This window comes from Benincasa hispida, chromosome 11, assembly GCF_027475165.1.
Source record: "Benincasa hispida cultivar pf3 chromosome 11, pf3_genome.v1.1, whole genome shotgun sequence".
In the NCBI taxonomy this organism is placed as follows: domain Eukaryota; kingdom Viridiplantae; phylum Streptophyta; class Magnoliopsida; order Cucurbitales; family Cucurbitaceae; genus Benincasa; species Benincasa hispida.
This window is the reverse complement of record NC_143488.1, coordinates 86,663,167-86,687,606: the sequence shown is the minus strand read 5'-3', so window position 1 is coordinate 86,687,606 and position 24,440 is coordinate 86,663,167. Positions and strand designations below refer to the sequence as shown.

Sequence of the window (24,440 nt, the reverse complement as noted above, 5' to 3'; positions counted from 1 at the left end):
AAACATGTAAGACTTGCAATTACTCGCCTATGCTTCTTCTTTAATGCTATAAGTTGTAAGGCCATCGATTCATCTCAGTTAAAGGGTATGCAAGAGGATATCGTTGTCATTCTATGCCTCTTAGAAAAGTATTTTGCTCCATAATTCTTCACAATAATGGTACACCTTGTAGTGCATCTCGTAATAGAAGTTGAGTTTTGTGGACATGTTTATTTGAGGTGGATGTATCCTTTTGAACGATACATAAAAGTGTTGAAAACTTATGTACGAAATAGAAATCGACCAGAAGGATGTGTTGGAGAAAATTATATTGTTGAAGAGACTATAGAGTTTTGTTCTGAATTCGTATCTGGTGTTAATTCTATTGGGCTAAACTCATCAACGAAGAAAGTGAATTCAAACATTGATAGAGATTGTCAGCTGTTTCTTTTAGCAGATCGAGTAAGAATGAATTGGATTAAGCTCATCTTTATGTCATTCAAAATGTAAATGATGTACTTCCTTACGTCGAGTATGTAGATCTCCATCTTATTCTCGTTTTAGGTTACTTGATTATTCAATAATCTACTAACTTTGACATTTATAATAGGCAACATATGGATATTTTGTCTAAGCTCAATTCTGGTAAAAATAAAAGTAGAAAGTGGCTTCAAGAAGAGCATAATCGTACATTCAGCCGGTGGTTGTCCACACGGGTTATCTCTAGAGACTTACTATTTGATGTATAATTAAATGTTAACTACTAAAATATTATGAAATATATCGTAGGTTGCACTACCTCTCGAAGTTCCTGAAAATTCCATATCGCCTTCTTTGAGATGGATAGCTAATGGACCTTGTCCAACTGTGGTAAAATATTCTGGTTATATGGTCAATGGTTATTACTATCACACAAAGAATCGTGATGATGTTAGGAGGGTTCAAAATAGTGGAGCTAGTATAACGGCTACTACAATGCAAGTCTCTAGTGCTAAAGATAAAAGGCCGGTCATGTTAGATATGACCTTTTATGGTGTAATACAAGAAATATAGGAGCTTGACTATCATGGATTATTATTTATTTTATTCAAATTTAATTGGGTTGAAAATAGAACTGAAGTCAAAATAGACGAGTTTGGGTTTACTATTGTGGACCTCAATCGTATTTGACATAAATCAGACCCATTTATTTTAGCCTCTCAAGCAAAACAAGTGTTTTATGTAAAAGACCCTACAAATTTGGGTTGGTCAATTATTCTAACATCTCCACAATGAACAATTGAGGATGATTTTTATGAAGATGAAATAGGAGATATGCTACAAGAGTGTGGTTATGGAGGTATGTAAAGAATGCCCAATGTTGATACATTTACTGAGATTGATGATACAACATCCACATACATTAGACATGATTGTGAGAGTCGATGGGTTGATAAATAATGTATTAAATACGTATGTCATTTACTATGGTTATATGTATTTAAATATTAAGATTATATGTTTTTTGTTTTTTGTTTTTTGGTTGTTTTGTTTTGTTTTGTTTTTTTGTTTTTTTTTTTTGGTTTTTTTGTTTTTTTTTTTTTTTTTTTTTTTTTTTTTTTTTTTTTTTTTTTTTTTTTTTTTTTTTTTTTTTTTTTTTTTTTTTTTTTTTTTTTTTTTTGCAGATTGACATGGAAACTTCAACAAATAGCAGCGAGGATGATAGAAATATGATCCCACAAAAACATAGTAGAATAAGTATACCACGTGGCCCAACTACAATATCTGAGTTGGCATAAATAAGGACATCTGGGCAACGGTTGACCATCGATTATAATGAACATGGACAAGCGGTTGGATATAGAGCAAAGAAGATGCAGAGTTATATAGGAGTTTGTGTTCGACAAAAAATTCCTATAACGTATGATTCTTGGAAAAAAGTTCCAAACCATTTAAAAGACAAATTTTTTTATTGTGTAGCGGTATGTTTTCTAAACTTTTAATTCATGTGCATAGTAGTTTATTAGTTTATTGTTTAACTACTTTTTTCATTGTGCAAATGTCGTTCAATGTGGACTCTAAGTCCAAACATTGTATACTAATGTCTGCATCTAGGAAGTTTTAGACTTTCAAGACAACATTGACTCAAAAGTTCATACTTCCATTTAAGGATGAACCCTCGGTCTTGCAATTTCCACCCCGACAATATTCTCATATAGAGCAAGATCATTGGATATCGTTTGTCAATGAACGATTGAGTGAAGAATGGGAGATAAGTCATTCACAATAAATTACATGTCAACGTTATCATTGTTTTGATAGGTAACTTCAACTAGATTTGTTGTACAGAAAATCAGTCGTGTTCAAAAAGAAAGACGTGCAAAATGTGTATATAACCACCACATTTCTCGGAAGGGCTATGCGAATCTTACCCAAGACTTAGTGAGTTATTCGACTTAAATTAAATCTTTTATTCTATTATGTTTATGCTAATTAAATATGTATGTTCATGTAGAACCTATTGAATGACCCTTCTTATCGGGCGACTTTATGGAAAGAAGCAAGAAAAGGAAAGAATAATGAATACTTTGATGAAGTTACTCGAGAATGTGCCAATCGGATTGTAAGTATATATTATGCAAAATTTAAGATGACATATATATAAGTTTAAGATGATATAGATATTGTGTGAAAATTGTAATATGTTTTACAGGATAAATTGGCTGAAGTTCATGAAGGTGAAGATGTTCTCACCGAAATGTATACTCATCTAGATTTACATACATATAAGTTCATGCGTAAGTATTATTCATCTAGATTCATTCATGTATACTTTGTTTCATGTTGATAAATAAAAACTTTTACTTTGTTTAGATATCTTTGGGATGAATGTGGTTGTGATATTACGAAGAAGTTTTTTATAATTGATCAAGTAAGAATATCGCCACACATGAAGTCTCAAGATATCTGATCCAGAAATTTAGCCAATCAACTAGAATTTGCTAATTTAGACTAATTAGTCCTCATTCCATATAACACATGGTAAGTAGATACAAGTTCTTAAGTTATTTTTAATTTGCATTATACACGTACTAATATTTCAAAATTGTTGCTTATTATAGTTATCATTGGATATTGATTGTAATCAATCTACAAGAAAATTGTATTTATATTTTGGACTCTCTTCGAAGTAAGGTTCAAGAGGATTTTCATGGAGTTATAACTATGTAAATGTAATTGAAATTTCTTAGTTCTTAATTGAAGTATTTATGTTTAACTAATATTTTTAAACTATTTAGTGGATTGAAAACATGGCAAGCCAAGCACGATCTCCTACACTATCGGTCTTCTCCAAAATGGAAACTTGTAAATGTAAATTTGTATTCATTTTTTAACAATTTATGTTCATTCGACTTCTTTATAAAAATTTAACAATTGTTTTCAACTTTTTTATATGCAATGCCCTCATCAATTAGATTATGTAGGATGCGGGTACTATGTGCAAAAGTAAATATACAAAATAGTGCATAATCCTACTACTCTCATTACTAGCCTCATACATAAATTATTTATTTTTTTATATAGTACTAGCTTTAATTTAATAAATGGATGTAAACTTATGTTGAATTTTTTTTTTCCCTTTTTGTAGTTCATTACAAAAGATGCATATACGCAAGGAGAGATCGACGTAATTCGGACCCAATGGGCAAGTTTTGTGTAAGGATGTTTTTTTTATTTTTTGTTTCAATAGAATGTAAATGGTAACTTAGAATGAATGTAAATTTATCTAATTATGATCTTTGTGAATGGAATTAGTAATAATATGATATTTGTGAATGAGAGAAATCATGGCTTGGTGTAAGTATTCTATGAAAGTCTGGCTCTGGTATTATGATTCTTGTTTGTGGATAAATTCATAGGTGGAAGACATGATCTGTTTATTATTGGAAGTTGTATTCATGGTATTGTGATTCTGGTATTGTGATTCTTGTTTATTCATGGAATTAGTACTAATGGATATTTGTGAATGAGTGAAATGATGGCTTTGGTGTAAGTTGTATTCCATGAAAGTCTGGTTCTGGTATTGTGATTCTTGTTTATTCATGGAATTAGTACTAATTGATATTTGTGAAATAGAAAAATGATGCCTTTGGTGTAAGCTATATTCTATGAAAGTCCGGTTCTTGTATTCTGATTCTGGTATTGTGATTCTTGTTTATTCATGAAATTAGTACTAATTGATATTTGTGAATGAGAGAAATGATGACTTTAGTGTAAGCTGTATTCTATGAAAGTCTGGTTCTGGTATTGTTTTGCAAATTTTGGTGGATAAATTCATGGGTGGAAGACAAATATTGATGAGTATATATAATGGATTGGAAATATTGATTCTTGTTTGTGGATAAATTCATAGGTGGAAGACAAATATTGATGGGCTCGCCATGTAAATTTTTTTATAATTTTTAATATAAAATAATGACGGACATTTCCTAACTCAACACGAGACATATAATGTCATTTTTAACTTATTTGACAAAAAAATGGATTCGACAATGGAATTTAAAAACAACGGACAGATTCGGATTTCAATGTCGGTTAGGAATTAAAAAAAAAAAAACTGGCTTTAATGTCGGTTGCAACCGACATTAAAGACCTTTAGTGTCGATTGCAACCGACAGGCTTTAATCACTAAAGACCTTTAATGTCGGTTGCAACCGACATTAAAGGCTGTGTTATTGGTGTTAATGAAGCCCTTTAATGTCGGTTTAAAACTGACATTAAAGGCAACCGACAAGGGCTTTAATAACACTATTTTTAATGTCGGTCCCAAATTTCTTCTAGTGCAAATTTAATGGAGAGGGTTACTCAAATTGGAAATCGAATATCAATAGAATATTAGTAGTAGATGATTTAAGGTTAGTGTTAATGAAGGAGCGTCATGTAGTTCCTAGTTCAACGTCGACCCAAAATCTTCGGGATTTCTATGATAGGTGGTTGAGGGCGAACGAAAAAGCTCGGGCCTATATCTTGGCGAGTATATCTGATGTACTCAACAAGAAACATGAAGTCATGCCCACAGCTCGTGAAATCACGACATTATTACAATAGATTTTCGGGCAACTGTCATCGTCTATTAGATATGAAGCCATCAAATATGTGTATGTGACACGTATGAAGGATGGGACCCACGTAAGAGAACAAATTCTCGACATGATGGTACATTTTATCATTGCAGAGGCTCACGGGGCTATGATAGACGAAACAAGTCAAGTGAGCATGATACTGGAATCTCTTCTAGAGAGCTATCTATCATTCAGGACAAATGTTATCATGAACAAAATCACATAACTTAACGACATTTTTGAATGAATTGCAAACTTATAAATCGATGATGAAACTCAAGGAAAAAGAAATAAATGTTATTTTCAAACCGAAAAGTTTCTACAAAGAGTCCACGTCTGGTACAAAATCCATTGATGATAAGAAAGTTGGTCCTTCTTTTTCTAAGGATAAAACTGTTCAAATGAAGAAGAAAAGAAAAGGGAAAAAGAAAACCGTTGCGAAGAAAAACAAAAACAAAACGCTCAAGGGAAAATGTTTCCATTGTGGAGAGGTTGGGCATTGGATGCGTAATTGCCCAAAATATCTGGCTACAAAGAAAACAGAAAAGAATCAATAAGGTAAATATGATTTACTAGTTGTTGAAACATGTATAGTTGAAAATTCTCATCTTACTTGGATATTATATTCAGGCGCCGCTAATCATGTTTGTACTTTTCTACAGGAAACTAGTTCTTGGAGAAGACTTTCTAAATATGAGATGATTTTCAAGGTGGGCACAAATGAAGTCATTTCAGCTGAAGTAGTGAGAGATGTGAAGTTGTTTTTTGGGGATTCTTTTATCTCACTCAAAAATGTGTTCTTTGTACCTAAGATGAAAAGAAATCTGATCTCCATTTCTTGTCTTTTAGAGAATATATATAGTGTATCTTTTGAATGTAATGAAGTGTTTGTTTATTCAAGAGGTGTTCATATTTGTTCTGCTAGACTTGCAAATAACTTATACATATTATAACCAACGGAAGCAAAAGCTATTTTAAATAGAGAGATGTTTAAAATGGCTGAAACTCATAATAAAAAGCGGAAAATTTCCCCTAACGCTTATCTTTTGCACCTCAGGCTTGGTCACATTAATCTCAACAGGATTGAGAGATTGGTAAAAAAAATGGTCATCTAAATCAGTTAGAAGACATCTCCCTACCTCCATATGAATCATGTCTTGAGGGAAAAACGACAACAATATCTTTTTTTTGAAAAAGGTCTTCATGCCAAAAAACCTCTTGAACATGGCGCAGTTGAGTTATCAAATGAAGACAGGACCAACGGATTCAAAGTTAACGGACAAAGAGTCAAAATATATCGCGAAGAAGACGTACATCGCAAGGTCGCCTCCGTGTACCTAAGGAACTCTAACTAAAAAAAGAAGTGGGCGGTCCCTGCACAATCATGCGATTCAAATTCATCAGGGACACAAGTTTTATGAAGTATCTGTTAAAATCTTTAATTCATGAACGTATCTCTATCTTCTTACAGTTATTATCATTTCGTTATCCGTTGCATTCTTCTATAAAAAAAAAATTGGCACCGCAATCGTGTTGAACGATCGTGGTAAATGATTTTGTTAACTCTGTCTGTTATTTGACACTCTCAATGTTTTCTTTGCAACGATCGAGGTGAACGATTGTGGAGGAGCTGCACGAAAGACGCAACTACTTTATTCCACCACCGCAATCGAAGGGAGCAATTCGCCGCAGAGAATGATGCATCCACAAATAATGCGGGCGACAAAGAAAATTTAGGGGTTGTATCTTTCCTTGACTTTTTCTATTCCAAATTTTGCATTCTCGTGTCGCATTTTAACTTTGAAAATTTTATTAGTGCATCCTCTTTAGTCGGCGTAATCATTTAACATTGATTAATTTAGTATGTCACCACATTATTTTTCTTTGCCAATTATGATTTCAATGATGAAACGCATGCCTCTATTTTCTTTGTATATACTAGAGTCAACTTAATTTTAGGACAGTCATATCATGAAATATTTCTAGCAGTTAGTGGTTTGCCAGCTTCCTTTCAAACCGACTTTTTACGGAATTTTCTAAGAGCATCACATAACTTCTTTCAATCTTTCAGCAATGAGGACATTGCTGGGTTTAAATTTGAGGGTGCGGTATTCTTTTTCTATTTTGCTATTTTTAGGCATTAAAAAAAATTATAAATAAAAAAAATATCATAACGTTGCAATCAGATCCTACTCGTAGTTGGATATCCGCATGACACACGTGGGGGCAAGCCAAAACGAAGGTAGGAATCGTGATCAACGCATAAATAAATGATCGCAACTCTGCTGCCAAATGGGCATGAGTTTAGACTGAGGAAGAGCACCTTGCTCGTAGTTGGATGTCCGCATGACACACGTGGGGGCAAGCCAAAACAAAGGTTAGGCACTTGGATCAGTGTAAGGTCATAAAAAAAATAAAATAAAATAATAAAATAATATATGTCTATAATACGCAAGGATAAAAATCATTTGGAAATACCCCAATTGAAAAAGTTTTTATGAAATAAATCATGCGATGCCCTGGAAACAAGTAAAGTCTTTTTGAAGGTTAAACTTGCGGTCCCTAAATTTTAGAAATATTTCAAAAAGAGACCTGGATAAGAATTAAGGAGATTTTGGTACATAGGATTTGAATAAGGCAACCTTGAGAAATCTAGGAAAGAAGAAGGCGATCGACTTTCTAAAGAAAATCTTTAGTTTTTGATAACTGGCATAAATGCCAGTTATTATCAGCCGTTTATTTAGAATTAAGAGGGCTAACAAGTAGAAAATGTGGTGATAATACTTAGAACTTGTGAAAAATTGAGTTTTGCGTCGATTAGCACCTAAATCCTCACTAACCCAATATTATGTGTTACTCTGTGCCAAAATGTCTATTTTTGAAGCCATCGGAGGAATTAAACGCGTGCGTTGGAAATAAGTACTCACAATCAAATGCATGCGTTGAAGCCAGGCGAACGCAAAGACAAACGCATGCGCTGAAAATCGACCTATTGCATAGACGAATGCATGCGGTGATCACATGCGTCCATCAAATGGAAGTTGTGGTGATCAAAGCGAATACGGTAATCACTTGTAGATTGTGGCCACGGAGTGATAGTCATAATAAAAGATCGAAAGATGGGTAGAACACGTTGATAACTTTAGCTGAATCAAGCTCGGATGCATACTTTGGGAGTATCAACAAGATAAGACGGTGTGACAATGCCCATACCGTGACAAAAGCAGCAGTAAGCCATAACGCAATCATGATAGATGTCGGTGTTTAAACCCTATAAATAGCCCCTTCTACCTTCATTTCAAAGCATCCGAAATTCTAGCTCAAGGAAGAGGTTTGTGATCACAGATGAGAGCTTGAGCAAGATTTTCAGTGAGAATTCTTCACCTCCACAAACCAGACCGAGTGACGACTGGAGCTTTCGCCGGAGATAGAGCTCGAGAGAGACATCTCCACCATTCATCCATGGCACCACCGGCAGCCTTGATGCAGAGTCCTTCATTTCTCTTCTGACCTCTGTATTGTATTACATTTTAGCTTAAGATATTAAGACATTTTTGTAATCAATGCATATCTTGATTCCTTCAATGCCATCTTCTTTATCATCTTTATCTTTATCATCGTTTACCTTCATCTTTTATTTATCAAAGACGATCGCATACTTAACTGTGTAGCCTAGAGATAGGACTCATGTAGCAACCCACCGAGAGATGTGCGTTGTGCAAGTATAGTGACCCTCTTTTCTTGGTGAAAGGCTATAGCAACGCTTGTCTATGGGTTGTTGCAATGCTTATCTATAAGTTAAATAGTCGCGTCTAACCGCCTGAAAAGATAAGAGATGGAACGCACTAAAGCAAAGTATGCATTGTTCCTAAAGGTAAGCACAATCTTATGCTCGACGCAACCATACACTCTAGAGATATAGTCATACGGCTGACCACCGAGAGGTGTGTGATGCGTTAGTGTGACAAGCTGGGATTACTCGGGCGATTTAAGATAATAAACATTACTATGCGTTAATGGTTGTTGGGCATCTACCTATTCTCATCGCAAGTCTTCTATTGCTCAATCTGTTTAGTTAGGAGTAGGAGTAGTGTGTAAATCCATTAAACTTCTTCTTTTTATTTTTATTCATCGCCTCAAACTCATTGTTTCACAAGCATTATTGAGTGACAAGTCCTTGTGTTCGACCTCGGATTACTCGAGAAACTTGCGTTCGCGTTATACCTGTTGCGAGCGTAAGAAAACTTGTGATAGGAACGCGTGGTCATTGCATACTAGATTAACACATTTTCGTTCTGACGCATGACCTCAGACGCATAGCTTAAGCCATGTCTAACACATGATTTCATGTACAATCCCATCCGTCCCTAATTTTTCTTCCAAGAAGTTTTTGGCGCCGTTGCCGGGGACTTGGCAGCTAATGTTTTGTGAAGTTTTGTGTTTTTGCAGGCACCCTTTCAATCTTAGGCGTATTGTAGCTTGTGCGACCAAGCTGTAAACAATATTTGAAGTATAGGCGATGCGTCGAAAGTCAAATATTAACCCTGAGATAGAAAGGCTATTTCTCGTATCAGTTGGAAGCAGTCTTAGGCGCATGTCAACCATCATGCGTCCAACAATTGCTGGAAGCTCCAATGGTCAGGGCGAGCCCCTTGACCAGTTGAGAGTCATCTCCTGCATGGGAGACTCCTTTCGGTGACAATACTCAAATTTCTCCAGGGACGTCTTCTACTCTATCTTTATGTTGCTTTCTTAGTTTAGTTTATTATTTTTATTTATTGTTATTTTGGATATGCAGCTGCTTCCTTGGTTATAGTGCGTTTGCTCCTTCTAGGTGCGATAATAACTCTCCTCGGTGCGCAGTTACAACGGAAGAATCCTCCACATCCTTCAACGCATGGCTTCAATCGCATGAATTCCAACTCATTATCGCATGCGTTATTCTACTTAAGGTTCTGTTCTTGTTATCTTTTACGTATTATCCTTTTGAAATTCTCCTTGTCTGATTGCGGTTCTTTGCAATGCATCTATAATGGTACAAATAATTCACTGCATCCTCTAACTAGTATCACAAGGGTCTCCATACTTTTAATAGCTTCTTCAAATTGTGAAAGTCTATAGTTTTATTATGTGCAAACCCTTGCTCAAACATTTGTTATCACATTCTTGTTGAGTTTGTTTTTAGCTTGCAGTGAGAACGCTGTCACCCTCTAAGTTTGGAGGTGGCAACGGTCTCGGAGAATTGCGTTCATTACATTGCGGTCATTCTCTTAAAAAAAAAAAAATGAAAATAACAACTCCACTGTCAACGCAATAGAGAAACCCATGTTGATTAGAGTTAAGTTATGAAAGGCATTTACCCGTAGTTGGATGTCCGCATGACACCCATGGGGGCAAGCCAAAATGAAGGTAAGTCGCCAGGACCAACGCATAAACGCAACTCCTCTATCGGGCGCAAATCAAATTAAGCAAGACATGAGTTGAGATGAATATGGAACGCAACCGAGGTTGGATGCCCGCATGACACACGTGGGGGTAAGCCAAAACGAAGAGCGTAACCAGGTTTAATGTCGCATTTGGATAAGTAATTGCATAATCTTGAATTGTTTTGAATGAACACATTCTCAAGGGCTAAACGCAAGGTTGCGGAGAAGGAATAAAAAGTTTTTGAGCAAACGCTTGCCAAATTTCAACTTATGCAGGAAAATGCGTTCACGCAAAGTGAAATTGCGATCAAGGAAAATTAGCGTCTGAGCGCATAAAAGATTGCGACCGCAAGGCTATACGATCATTTGTGTTCGTGAAAACCTGCTCAAGAAGGTGGCCGCATAAAGTCGGCGCATCAAGGTGAAAGCTTAATAAATCACGACGGGATAGAAAGCTGATGACGGTCGATTCTGAATTAAGTTGACAAGCCATTAACAACATACTGTAGCAAGTACACTCAACTTTTCGATGACAAATATTTGGTGCATCAGATAGAGAATTAATGACATCCAATCAGTGCAATCATTTGAGAGAAAAGTTCTTCACCTTGACGCGCTATAAATACCAAAGGCCACCTTCATTAAAGAGTTCGGTTTTTCATTCCAGCTGAGCCATATCGATAATAGTTAGCCTCTATTCTTCATTCCTTATACTTAGAAGGCGGAAGTGAGAGAAGGGAAAAGAAGCTAGAAGATCGTCTTGGTCAGCTCGAGAGAGTGCCAAGGAGTGTGGAAAACAGAGAGAGGCCCGACTCTTGCGAGAGCAAGAATATCTTTTGAGTAGAGTAGAGCAGAACAGTGTAAAAGCCTTGGGAAGCAAGAAATTGCTACCAGGCTCTTTATCCTTATTTCACATTGTCATTCTGTACTTCGATTTTATATATATATATATATATAGAAGCATTTCTACATCTGTTCACTCTCTTTAAAATATGCATGAGTAGCTAAAACTGTCGAATGGGTTGAGAAGTACTTAGCTAACATGACCTAGGATCTTCATTGCATGCGATCAACTTGTCTTATGTTGCGTCCATCACCCCTTTAGAGCTACACGAGAGAGAGTCTAAAGAAAGAACCTAAGACTTGAGAGAGCTAGGTTAGAATCTAGACTCGAAAGAGCAAGATTAGATCTGCATAAGCAAGAGATAGAGACTTAGAGATAAACTTTGTTTGCCAACATGCATCGCATGTACCCTAGAGATAGGTTATGGTAGTATGCGGTCGCCTTGTGTATGTGTGTGTCATTTGTCATCGTATAGACAAGAATAGAGGCTTAAACGTAGGTCCTATAGACACCATCGCATACATCGCATGCATTCTAAAACTAGTAGCCATAGCATTTGCATTGAGAGATGATTTGTTGTTGTATGTATGTAGCATGATCGCATAACATGAACGCAATCCAAGGAAGTGTTAGCTAAACTCCTTCTTAACTCGTTCCCCCGCATACTCATCGCATCTTTCGTATTATTAACTTTTTTCTCAAATCCGTCGCATAGCTTTTATACTTCAAACAACTTACCAACCAATGCATTGCTTTATTTGTTACTACAAAGTAGTCAAAAATTATCATCGCATACTGTTTCCTTAGTTCCTGTGTTCGACCCTGGGCTTACCAAGCAACTCAGTAGGATTTATACTTGGGTCTTGCTGAGAAAACTTACATGCACAATGCATTTTCCACCATCGCATTCTACTCCATTATTTCATCATAATAACAAAACGCATCACTAATTCACCAAATGGATGTACAAATAGCTTTTTTTTTATTGGTGATCTAGAAGAAGAAATTTATATAGTACAACCTGAAGGTTTTATAGTTGCCAGTCAGGAAAGTGAAGTATGTAAACTTAAAAAAGATCTTTATGGTCTTAAACAAGCTCCCAAACAATGGTATAAAAAATTCAATAATACTTTAATAAATAATGGGTTCAAGGTGAATTCCTCTGATATGTGTATTTATTCAAAATTGTTTAGAGTAGAGTGTGTGAATGTATGTTTTTATGTTGATAATATGCTCATCTTTGGAATAGACATACCGGTAAAAAATAATACCAAGTTGTTATTATCGTCACATTTTTAAATGAAAGATCTAAGGGAAGCTAAAGTAATACTTGATGTTAAAATAAGAAAAACTGAAAAATGATTTTTCTCTGTGTCAATCACACTATATTGAAATACTATTAAAGAAATTTGATTGCTTTGATGATCCTCTTGTATGAACACCTTATGATACTAGTATAAGTCTTAAAAAAAATAAAAAAGATAGTGTGTCTCATTTTGAATATGCAAAAATCATAGGTAGTGTTATGTTTCTAATGAACTATACCAAACCTGATATTGCATACGCTATAAGTGGATTGAGTAAATACACACATAATTCTAATAAAAATCATTGAGGTGCTCTTCGTCATTTGTTGAAATATTTTAAGGGCACAATAAACTATTGTTTGCATTTCAATAAATTCCCTGTTGTTTAGAAGATTGTGATGAAAATTGGGTAACAGATAATGACGAGGTCAATTCTACTAATGGATATGTATTCTTACTTGGAGGAGGAGCCATATCGTTAAAGTCTACAAAACAAATGTGCATAGCTAGATCTATCATGGAATTTGAATTTATTACTCTAGAGTTAGCAAGACAAGAGGCTGAGCAACTTAGAAGTCTAATAAGACATGTACCATTGTGGAGGCCATCAGTACAAGTCTCAGTGCATTGTGACTTATAAACTGCCATAGGAATTTTCAAGAATAGTGTATATAATGGCAAAAGGAGGCATATCTGTCTCAGACATGGAGCTGTGAAACAGTTATTAAATGGAAGAGTTATTTCCTTGGAATTTGTAAGATCTAAGAGGAATCTGGCTGACTATCTAAACAAACGACTAACATGGAAAATAATTTTAGAATCCTCAGTGAACATGGGGCTTAAAACCCTATAGTAGTGCATAGCTCTTCATCTGGGTGGTCTATTGTGATAGACTTGATGGTCCATAACCCTTTTTCTGGGAGATCTATTGCGATAGATTTGATGATCCATAGCTCTTTATTTGGGTGGTCCTAGTACGGACTTGATGGATAAAACTAAAACATTTAAATGATCCATAATTCTTTCTTTAGGTGGTCCTGATATGAATTTGATGGATAATAATGAAATCTTCATAGTTCAGTATCTGAGTGGTTTGTCTTTGACAAACTTGATGAAGTTGGTCCTAGTACGGACTAAATGATGAAGTCTTCATAGCTTAGTTTTGAGTGGTTTGTCTCTAACTGAATTGATGAAGCATTTGATGTGATAGTGAAGGTGTGGTCATCTTCTATGAAAGAGTTTAAGGGTCTCTTTCTAGAAATTTCACAGTGACCCGAGGTTTGTGTGCATGACCTTAATTAGCACACCCTAGATCATGGAATCAAGGAAAAATACTTGGAGTAAAACATGTTGTAGGGTCTCAACCAATGTTATTGACAGTTCAAGAGGTAACTCACTTTCTCTAATAAAGTTGTTGCCCCGCTTCACTATGCATCAATTCAAATCATTAGATATTGATGTTCAAGTTTGTTTTCTTATTTTTCCTCAAAACATATTCTTCAAATATTTTATTTTGATTTAATTTTACTATAACAATCATTTATCATTTGTGGGGGATTGTTGGAAATGACTCTTAGGCCTAGGCCCTCACAAAAGTTAAAAGGAATGGGAGAATGTTGTCCCATATTTAAATACCAAGGCGCTAGAGGTAACTCCAAAGTGTGGTGGTGGTGGAAGAATAACCCTTTCACCACACGCACGTGTCGCCGCCGCCGTCTATTTGGTGAGTTCAGGTTCCCACACTTGCAGGAAAAAGAAAAAACTTTTTATTACTTATCCATTTAAATTTTTTAACCTAAAAATTAAACATTTTAATATTAAATGAGTTTTGGTTTCATTGACTGTTTTCTTCCCATCATGCTCGTTTGTCTTCTCCTCAGCCCTAGTCATTTCATATGCTTCATCTTCTTCATAAATTCATACACAGATCTGTAATAGAACATCATTTTTTCTTATTGTTTTTTAATATCTGATTTCTGATCTTCCTTTATCTGTTATGAGCATTGTTTTTCCTCCATTCCAATCCAATTTTCGGTGAAAGCACGCCTGAAACTGAATGTGCGATTGTCACTGAAGTCGCGCCATCATTGCTTTTACGATAGTAGTTCCTCCACGACGCAACAACTGTTCGACATCTATAGTTTACCGTTCATAGTATTTATTTATTTTTTTTATTAGTTCATAGCATTTTATAATCGTTCTTTATAATAATTTGATATTAATAAAAAAAGCTTTAACATATAACAAATAAAAAAACTTGTATATAAAAACGCTATCAAGGAAGAGTTGATATGGAGCAGCATGGTTCTGAATGAGGATTTTATGGTTATATGATTTTCGATGGAGAAATTTGAAGCCTAATTTACATGTTTTTTTTTTCGTTTTGTGTGAAACATAATTTGAAAACCTTTTGTTCGTATTTGGGTTTTGAATCTTTTGATAGTTCTGTAAGTTAATTGACTTTATATATTGCCACTTAAAATTTGGCTACTTAATTATTTTACTTAATTATTTTTCAGCTTTATGTTAACAAACTAATAATAGAATATTGATACCATTCATGAACATTTTCATGTCATTGTTGTTCACTAATGGAAACAATTAATAGTCAAGGTTAAGGTATGTTTTAGTTGTCCCTAATGTTTGAGTATATTTTCAATTTTGATCTTATTGTTTAAATTTTTTGTTAATTTAATTCTTATAGTTTTAGAGTGTGTTTGCTCGGTGATTTAATAACAAAAATTTAAAAATAATGAATATAGTAATTTAAAAAAAAAAAATTGTATTTCATGTTTTTAGTGTTTTCAAAGATGTGTTTATTAGTAGTAAATTTAAAAGGTTTATCCTGAAATGTGTTCATTAATACAGTTGTAATACATAAGATAATTATACTTACCAACAAAATATTTGATTAATTATGATCAATTATTATTAATTTTATGAACGAAGTGTTATGCTATAAAATATATATAATTGTCATCATACATACTTTACAATAATTTATAATAATATGTGATGTTATATACACATTCAAATTTCACATTTATATGAATTTATAACATGAAAATACTAAATTTATATATAAACAAAATTAATGTAACTGTGCATTTTAACTTTTAAAAATAAATCCATAAATTTTAAAAGAACATATAACAAAATTGGGAATTTTGGACTAAGAAGCGAAATTCCAATTATACTTTTGAGATGACTATTACCTTTTTTAGTTTGAATATATACTTAATTAGTCATGGGGTGGACCTACACACATTATTTTTGTGAGAGTTGCATAATAGCAAAAAGTATTATAAAACTGTAAATTTAAAATTGATTTTAAATGATTAAGGGTATGTTTAAGAGTGATTTTGAGATGGTCAGAGTCACTTTTTCTTCTTGTCAGAATCACATTTTCTCATAATGATGTTGTTTGGCATGAGCTAAAATTGATTTTAGAAAAATCTAAAATTATTTCAAATTAATTTTTGAAGAATTAGTTGATAGGTGTGTTCGCACGAGATTTTAAGAGAAATTTATTTCGTGAAACTTGAACTTTGTTTTTGTATTAATTTTGTGAAAAGTGAATACAATCTCTAATACATAATATTTTGATGCTCTTAAAATAAACTATAGTTTTTAAGTTGGTTGATATTCTTGAATGATCGGTCTTTGGGTTCGTTGATTTTCTTGATGATCTTCTTGGACGATCGGCCTTTGGACTTGTTGATTTCTTGGATGATCGGCCTCAAGAAGATTAGTGTCCGCACGAGGCTTCTAGAGAAACTTGTTTCGTGAAGTTGAACTTAGTTGGAGTTGATGTTGATTTTATGCGATGTGGTTCAATCTCTAGTACTTGATCCTCTGATTCTCTCTCGGTTGAATGCTTGATGTATAGGAGTGGGGCGTGTGGATGTTCTTGAACTTCGAGTCTTGGAAGAATATTTGTATCTTCAAAGGACTTCAGTCTTCAAGTGTGTTCAGAATGTTTGTATCTTTTTCAGCCTTCAGAATGCTTGCATTTTCAAAGGACTTCAATCTTCAAGCGTGATCAGAATGTTTGTATCTTCAAAGGACTTCAGTCTTTAAGCATGGTTAGAATGCTTGTATCTTCAAAGAACTTTGGTTTTCAGAATGCTTGTATCTCCAGGACTTCAGTCTTCAAGCGTGGTCAGCTTCAAGAGTGAATTCCCTCTAAGTTTTCTGGAGTGTAGAATTGCTGACCTCTCCACATTTGGAGAGCTTCTCTATTTATAAAGTTCACAGGTGGATTTGGGCTTGGTTGATCTATGGGCTTGGCCTTTGGGCCCAATTAGTTGTACTTGGGCCTGTAAATTCAACCTATTTTTGGGCTTAGTTGGACTTGACCCAAATAATAATATCAAATTGGGCCAAATTAATCTTATTTGATTCAACGGTCATGATAAAACAAGGTGGCGTCATCGAAATTGGTCGTCAACTTCAATTCGGATCATATGTCAACTCCTAATCGAGCCCAAATTTAATGATTTGAAATTTCATCATTAATTTAGTAAATGACGTGGCAACTTCTAATTGATCCAAAATTTCTTATTCAACATAGTGTTTTTTATTAATTGATTAACCAGGAATCAACGGTTATCTAATTCAATTTTTGTTAAAATATTGTTGGTTAGCTATTTGTGATTTTTTTTATTTTAAATATTGGAACAAAAGATGACGGCCATTGTTCACATTGCTCAAAATTGTTAATAAAACAAACAATTATATTTATTTTGAATTTTTTTCAATATCTATTATAAACATTCACATTGCACAAAATATCAACCATGCATATAAGAATTTAACAATAAAATAGACAATAAATAAATATTTACCATAGTTATTTAGTTAAATAATAATTTCTCAAATAGAAAATACAATTTTGAATAACTGGGTAACTCTAAATTTACTTTTGGAACCAAACATAATAATTAAAACTCACTTTTAAATATTTGAAAATCACTTAAAAAAATTTAGAAACACTTTAAAAAATTTAGAACCAAGCTCAATTTGATCGTTTAAAAATCAATTTTACAACATCAATTTTACAAAATCAATTGTACGTAAATCTTCTTTTCTAAAATCACTACTTTAACTATCACTTTCAGACACATATTAAAATCATTTTCTAAATGATTTTAAAAATGACAAAAGTAAATTTTAGAATCACACTCAAACATGTCATATCTCGCTCTCTCTTTCCATATCTTCTCTTTTAATACTATTAAAGCCTGTCAAATAATTATAATTGAACTGAAAAACCAAAATGTAATTTCATAATCATACGTATATAATTTTGTTTTAATTTATGATTCTCATATTATTTATCCTTAGCTTATACAAGTTGCTACAATATATGATGAACTAGTAGGGAGGGGGATACCACATGGCGGAATGACCATTGCATTTGTTGGCATTGGAGGGGCAATCCACAAAAGTCTGACCTTCTTTAGTGACGCAATAGCTTATTTCATGCAATTGTTGATATGAAGTCCAATGATTATAATTGCATCCAACGGCTGGTAATTTTCCAGTTCTTGCTTTGATTACACTCTTAATTTCATCCAATGTGTAGTATCCTTCTTGGGTAGGCCAAATTCCACCGTTCTTTAGAATCTCCTCAGGATTGAAATAATAGAGTGTGTTCATTGTATATTCAAAATATCCTGATTGATCAAATAAAATGTCTTCTATGCAAGTTCCATGCTTATCCCATTCAGGTTTCCATAGCCATTGGTTGTCTCCTGTGATGACGTTTCCCCACATTTCATTCAGTCTGGGTTCTAGAACCTTAACCTGGAGTTAGTAATATATATCAAGTTATATATATGAGAGAGTTTAATTTGGGTTAAAGAACCAAAGGATCGTTCCTAATCTCTTAGGCTCCTTTTGATAACCGTTATGTTTGATATTTGAATCATATCATTCCTGCATAGCTGAACCAAAAAAATCGTAATAATATAGTTGGTTCTTTATCTTCTAAAATGTTCAAATTTACTGTTGATATGTTAAAAGAATTGATCAGTTGGGCCCTATAACCCAAAATACTGTTAAAAGTTGTTAACAAAAAAGTTAATATAATATATCAACATTGAGTATAACTTATTTATTAGAACATCTATCCATTTCTTTAAAGTCAAAATCTTTCGTCCAACCTTTGATGTATACTCCAAATATATATATATATATATATATATATAATTTTAAATTATTACTATTGTTGTTGTTATTGTTATTATAGGCTAGATTATTATTATTATTCTCCCTTATATGCCTGCTATGTCAGGTATTAAATCTTCTCTTTTTTGTAACTATAATGTATCTACTATCTCCTTCAATTGGTTGGCTTTCATCTAGTCTATCTAATTGTGGTGACAAAACTCCATATTAATAGAATATATATATATATATATATATAATTTTGACCAAAGTCAAAATTGAGGGGGAAAAACACCCCGACCCAATTCATGCTAAAGGTTCTTTTTTATAAAGCTTTTGGGCTTGAGCCCATTGTGGGCCTTAGGTTACTTATATATATGTTCATGTTGAAGAAAAAAACAGAGAGGGCCCTGAGTGACCAACTTTGAAGCGGCAAGTTTTGAAGTGCAGATTCCTGGGTTTTAACGTTCATTTTTGGGTGCGACAGTAATAATGGAGAGAATTTAAATATGTATTCTCTTGAATTTTAGGCTTCTTTATTTTTTTGTTAATCCCAATATACCATATTGTAGCAAAACCAAATCGTTTGCGTTGGACTGTTTGATCTATTTTGGTAAGAGATTTGTGGTTAGTATAACCTGTTATATATTTTTGGTGTCGTTATTCCTTTTTCCTTTTCTTAGTTATTTGTTATTCTATGATTGTTAACTTTTTTTTTTTTTTTTTTTTTTTTTTGCTCTAATTTCTGGAGATGAAAATTCAGGATATAATTTAGTTTCTGCGTTTCTTTATATTTTAGTATAAATTCCCAATAATTGGTCTTGGCATAAATCTAGCTGGGTGGGTAAGAAATTTAGTGATCCTTGTTCGTGCTCTATCTGGGTAACCTTGTAGTTTTCCCTACCTTTGAATAGAACAAGTGTGATATGTGCTCGTGCTCGTGTGAGTTGTTTGGATGTTTGAACGAAATGTGCCTTGGGATAGAAGAGCAAGTTGACTTGGGATGAACTAGCCTGTTTCAAGATGAAGAGCAAGTGATCCAAAATGAACTAGAGTTGTCTTGGGATTAGAGCAAGCTCTCATGGGTGGGCATGGACAGATTTTTTTGAAGGGAGGTTCAAAATGGTACTTTGTTCAAAGGGAAGATTGTTAGAGTGCTAACAAAATCCCACATTGGTTAGAGAGAGAATGATCATAAGTAAGGACAATTATCTTCATTGTTATGAAGCCTTTTGGGTGGTACAAAAAGCAAGCTATGAGGGTTTACACCCAAAGTGAACAATATCATACTATGGTGGAGATATGTGGAGGTCTTGTTATCTTTATCATCAATTCCTTTTGTATTATCTTCACTGAGAAAGAGGGAAAGGGTTGAAGGAGGGAGACAAAAGGAGGAGGTTGAAACAGGAAGAGTTATAAAATTAAATCAACCACCCATTTAATCAATCTATTATCAAACTTTGGGAACCAAAATGTAATTACCTGATTTATATCGAAGGGACTACCTGAACATTGGGTTTGGCCATTGTATAGTCTAAGCCGAATCTATTTTGTGGGGTTTGATAGCAATAAGGATAAGGCTTCGTCGCAACACCACAAGTGGCTGGCTGCCATTGAAACACAACTCGCAAGAAGTCATACTCATTTACTCCCTCACACATTGCTATGAATGCCAACATACTCAACCAAAATAATTTCTCTTTGCCTCACCATTTTTTTGAAACCTTTGATGAATTTAGTTATCTGAGTTTCTTGTGAATGCGCTAATGGGCAAACCCTATTTTATAGTAGTTTCATATGTCCTTTGTTTTTATTATTATTTTCTTTTGGTGATACTAATGATATTTACAAAATTTGTTATCCTAGTATGCAAAATTTCAACTCAATGTTTTAATGTACGTACATGACCAATGCCTAGTCATTCTGCATCGAAACATTTATTTTCAACACTTTTTTAACTCTTATCTTGGGGAGATTTTCCTTTGTGATCATCATTTTGTGTGATTCTTTTGAAATTTGAATTATTAGAACGACCACAACGAAAATAATAATTATTTTTTCCTCTACCATGGTCACGACCTCAACCTCGACCACGACTTCGACTACGATTATTATTAAAAATTACAATATTCACTTCAAGAAATATTGTTGTTCTAGTTGGTCGAGATTCATGATATTTCATTCAAGATTATTAAAATTTACAACATTCACTTCAAGGAATGTTGTTTTAGTTGGCTGAGATTCATATTTTTTTTTTAATCAATAATTCGTTATTTCATTCAATAACGAGAAGACATCGCATAATACTTTTAAAATATTTCTCTCGATATTGCTATTGTATCCGAAATGTAGAAAAATGTCTTCTCTAACATATTGATTTAAAATTTTGGAGTCTTAAGTGCATCTATTTACGAGGAGCTTTAAGTAAAATTGTCTTCTGATGATCACATTTTTATGACATCTAGGTGTATTTTTTAAGCAACTCGTTTACAAAGAGATTCATGAGCGTAAGCGGATCGTCCAAATTTCATTTTTATTGAAAACATAAATTTACAGTAAACACCAACAGATTATGCATTTTAGCAAAAAATTACAGCATGCTTTTAAACTAGAAATGGGGATCGAGTGATTATACCTTTGAAGAACACTTCTTCGTAAATCCCTCAAACTATCACGAACCTCTAATAAACAACAAACTTGAAGACCCTCTTTAAGAAAACTTGAACCAAAAGATTGAATACACTACCACTTGGATTCCTCGGTATGTTCGAGGTGAGAACGCTTGAGTGGTGGTGGGCTCTGACTATTTTGGTTAGGAGGGAGTTTGAGAGTTTGGAGATGGAAGACGATTGAGGAAGAACTATCGTATAGCTTCTACTTAATCGTGTAGTGTAAAGAGTATATCGTATATACTCTATAATTCCGTGTAGATTATTATTTGGAAAAATAAAATCTTATTTTATTTATTCCATTTGCCACAAAAACCACCTAACCACCTACTAAGGTGGTTAGAGATAAAAATAGATTAGTCATCCAAAATAATAAATAATATAAATATATATGATAACCAACTTATCATATTATATTTATAATCTATAGTTTTAATATTGCATCATATACAATATAAACTACAATTCTTTTTCTCTATTTCATGGTGTTTAATATAAATCATATTTATATTAAATTTCACAACTATGAATCTAATACATAGAAAATATATTTGAATCACGTTCAAATATTTATTCCTCCAATTAAACTATAATGTGTCAAATACATTATGTCAATTATATCATATATAATTTAATTAATTTAATTATATCATATATAATTAAATTCTCTCTTATTAATTCGAACAATTCAAATTAACCCAAAAACTGATTCTCAACTAAATCTTTTTGAGCTACCAAAGAGACCTTATGGACCTGTAGCTTGAAACTCCAATGGTACGTGAATAATTAATTAAACTCTTTAATTACCTTATCCACCATTCGTTAATTGTCGGGCACTCCACTAAATACTGAGAGGTACAATCTTCGTACTATAGATATATTTCTATGTCCATTGGATATAACCAATCAATAGTACAATGACCCTTCACAAATTGCTCGTAAGTACAACTGGGCCAAATTATCATTTTGCCCCTATAGTTACATCTAACCCCTTAAGTACCATTGATCCCTCTAATGAATAATAGATCATGGTCCTACTATGACTAAACCCTTCTCAGGCGCCATATTGTTCAAGACTCGGAATCAGTCCTTAAGTGTAAAGCCCAAACCCTAATTACTTTAAGCAAGAGTAAGTAATGAGATGTCTCCTAATGAGTTAAATGAAGCCATGTTTGAGGAAGGTTAGAGGCTAGAAGCAAGGAGAAATAAGCTCTTGTGTAGCTAAGTGTAAACCCCGAATTCAAAGTGTCCTAAACAAGCAAGTTTGGCTAAAGGAATATATATTAAATATCATATAAGTGAAAATCCATGTTATGTAAAGAAGTTGTAGAGAAAGGAAAAGGAAAACACAAAATAAGGAAGCTCAATTATTAGTTTGACACATGGCGATTAATCCTTGAATTTGGGAGGCGGTAGGAAGATTAAAAGGGAAAAGGAAATTTGAAAGTTTGCTTTTAGCAATCTACATGAGCAAATTTAGTGAAATCAGTGCCATTTGAAAGCTGGGAGAATCTAGTTTTCAAAGTTGTCTTGCTGAAGAAAGATGGCAGGAGAAAAAGAATGGAAAGTGATGAAATTACTGAAGAGATAGAATCTCGGGTTAATCAGGGCCCGAGGTGACGATTGAGAGCTCTAGGTCAAACTATAAGAAATTTGCGGCTAAAATTTTAAGATAAGAAAGTTAACTCAATTCTAAACATGTTTGTAGTAAATTTTCTTCAAAAGAGGTATGGATTTTGAGTTAGGGATTTTTAAAACTGCAACAGAGAATTTGTGCATAAGCAGACAGTTGCTTGGGAAGAACAAGCAAACAGCTCACCGAGGAGATTATAGCGAGATTTTTTGAAGAGGAACTCGCTAATTTTATAAAGAGGATCTCACTAATGAAGAAGATCTCACTAATTTTGTGAAGAGAATCTCGCTAATGAAGGAAATCTCGCTAGAATTTGGGTTGGTATCGCTCGCATCACTGGTAATAAAGATCTCGCTGGTGTCGCTCATAGAGATTTCACTGGTGTCGCTCATGGAGATCTCGTTGGTGTCGCTCATGAAGATATTGTTGGTGCTACTCATGGAGATCTTGCTGGTGTCGCTCATGGGGATCTCGCTGGTGTCGTTCTAAGGGATCTCGCTGGTGTTGCTCATGGGGATCTTGCTAGTAAGGCAGTCTTTGACGATGAAAGTTCCATTAGTAAATGAACTATTTGAGGTATTTTGCTAAGAATTCTAAGTAGTTTAACCGGGAATTATATCCTTTCAGAATAAGAAGAGCTAGGAAAGGCGTATAACTCGTTAAGAGGCCATCGAACTATGAGTGACTACATAATGGCTTACTGTTTTAATGATTTAGAACTTATGATTTCTTTGAAAATATTTCTCATGCTAAGTGTTTAAACGATGTGCCAAGCAACATATTTGTGAAACTGTTTCTCATGCTAAGTCAAGCATGTTTTCCATAGGATTGATGTAGATATGTTATCTTGTCCAAATAGCAGTATGTTTAAGTAACTCCATTTTTCATGATCAACTAGTATGATGGATGAACTAGTACGATGATTTGAGCACTAAGCTTTAGTGTTCAACTAAATGTTTATGACTAGTTTTACTTAAAATGTGATACCGAAGGACATTTAAGAAGGTATTCGCCCAACCAGATACCGAAGGACATTTGAGAAGGTATTTGACCAACTCGGTACCGAAGGACAATAGAGAAGGTACCGGACCAACTTGATACCGAAAGACATTTGAGAAGGTATCTTAGCAACTCGATACTAAAGGACGTTTGAGAAGGTATTTGAGCAGAAGTACCTAAGGATACCGAAGGACAATGAGAAGGTATCCTAGTCAAGTACCTAAGGATACTGAAGGACAATGAGAAGGTTTCCTAGTCAGGTACATAAGGTACGGCGGTACTCAGTTATAACCACGTGCACGTAGGTAAT

At 33.8% G+C, this 24,440-nt stretch overlaps 1 pseudogene; it reads left to right on the top strand.

The window, feature by feature from the left end:
• Positions 1–1,688: 1,688 nt before the first annotated feature.
• On the top strand, positions 1,689–23,697 carry LOC150032993 (uncharacterized; annotated as a pseudogene).
• Positions 23,698–24,440: the final 743 nt, after the last annotated feature.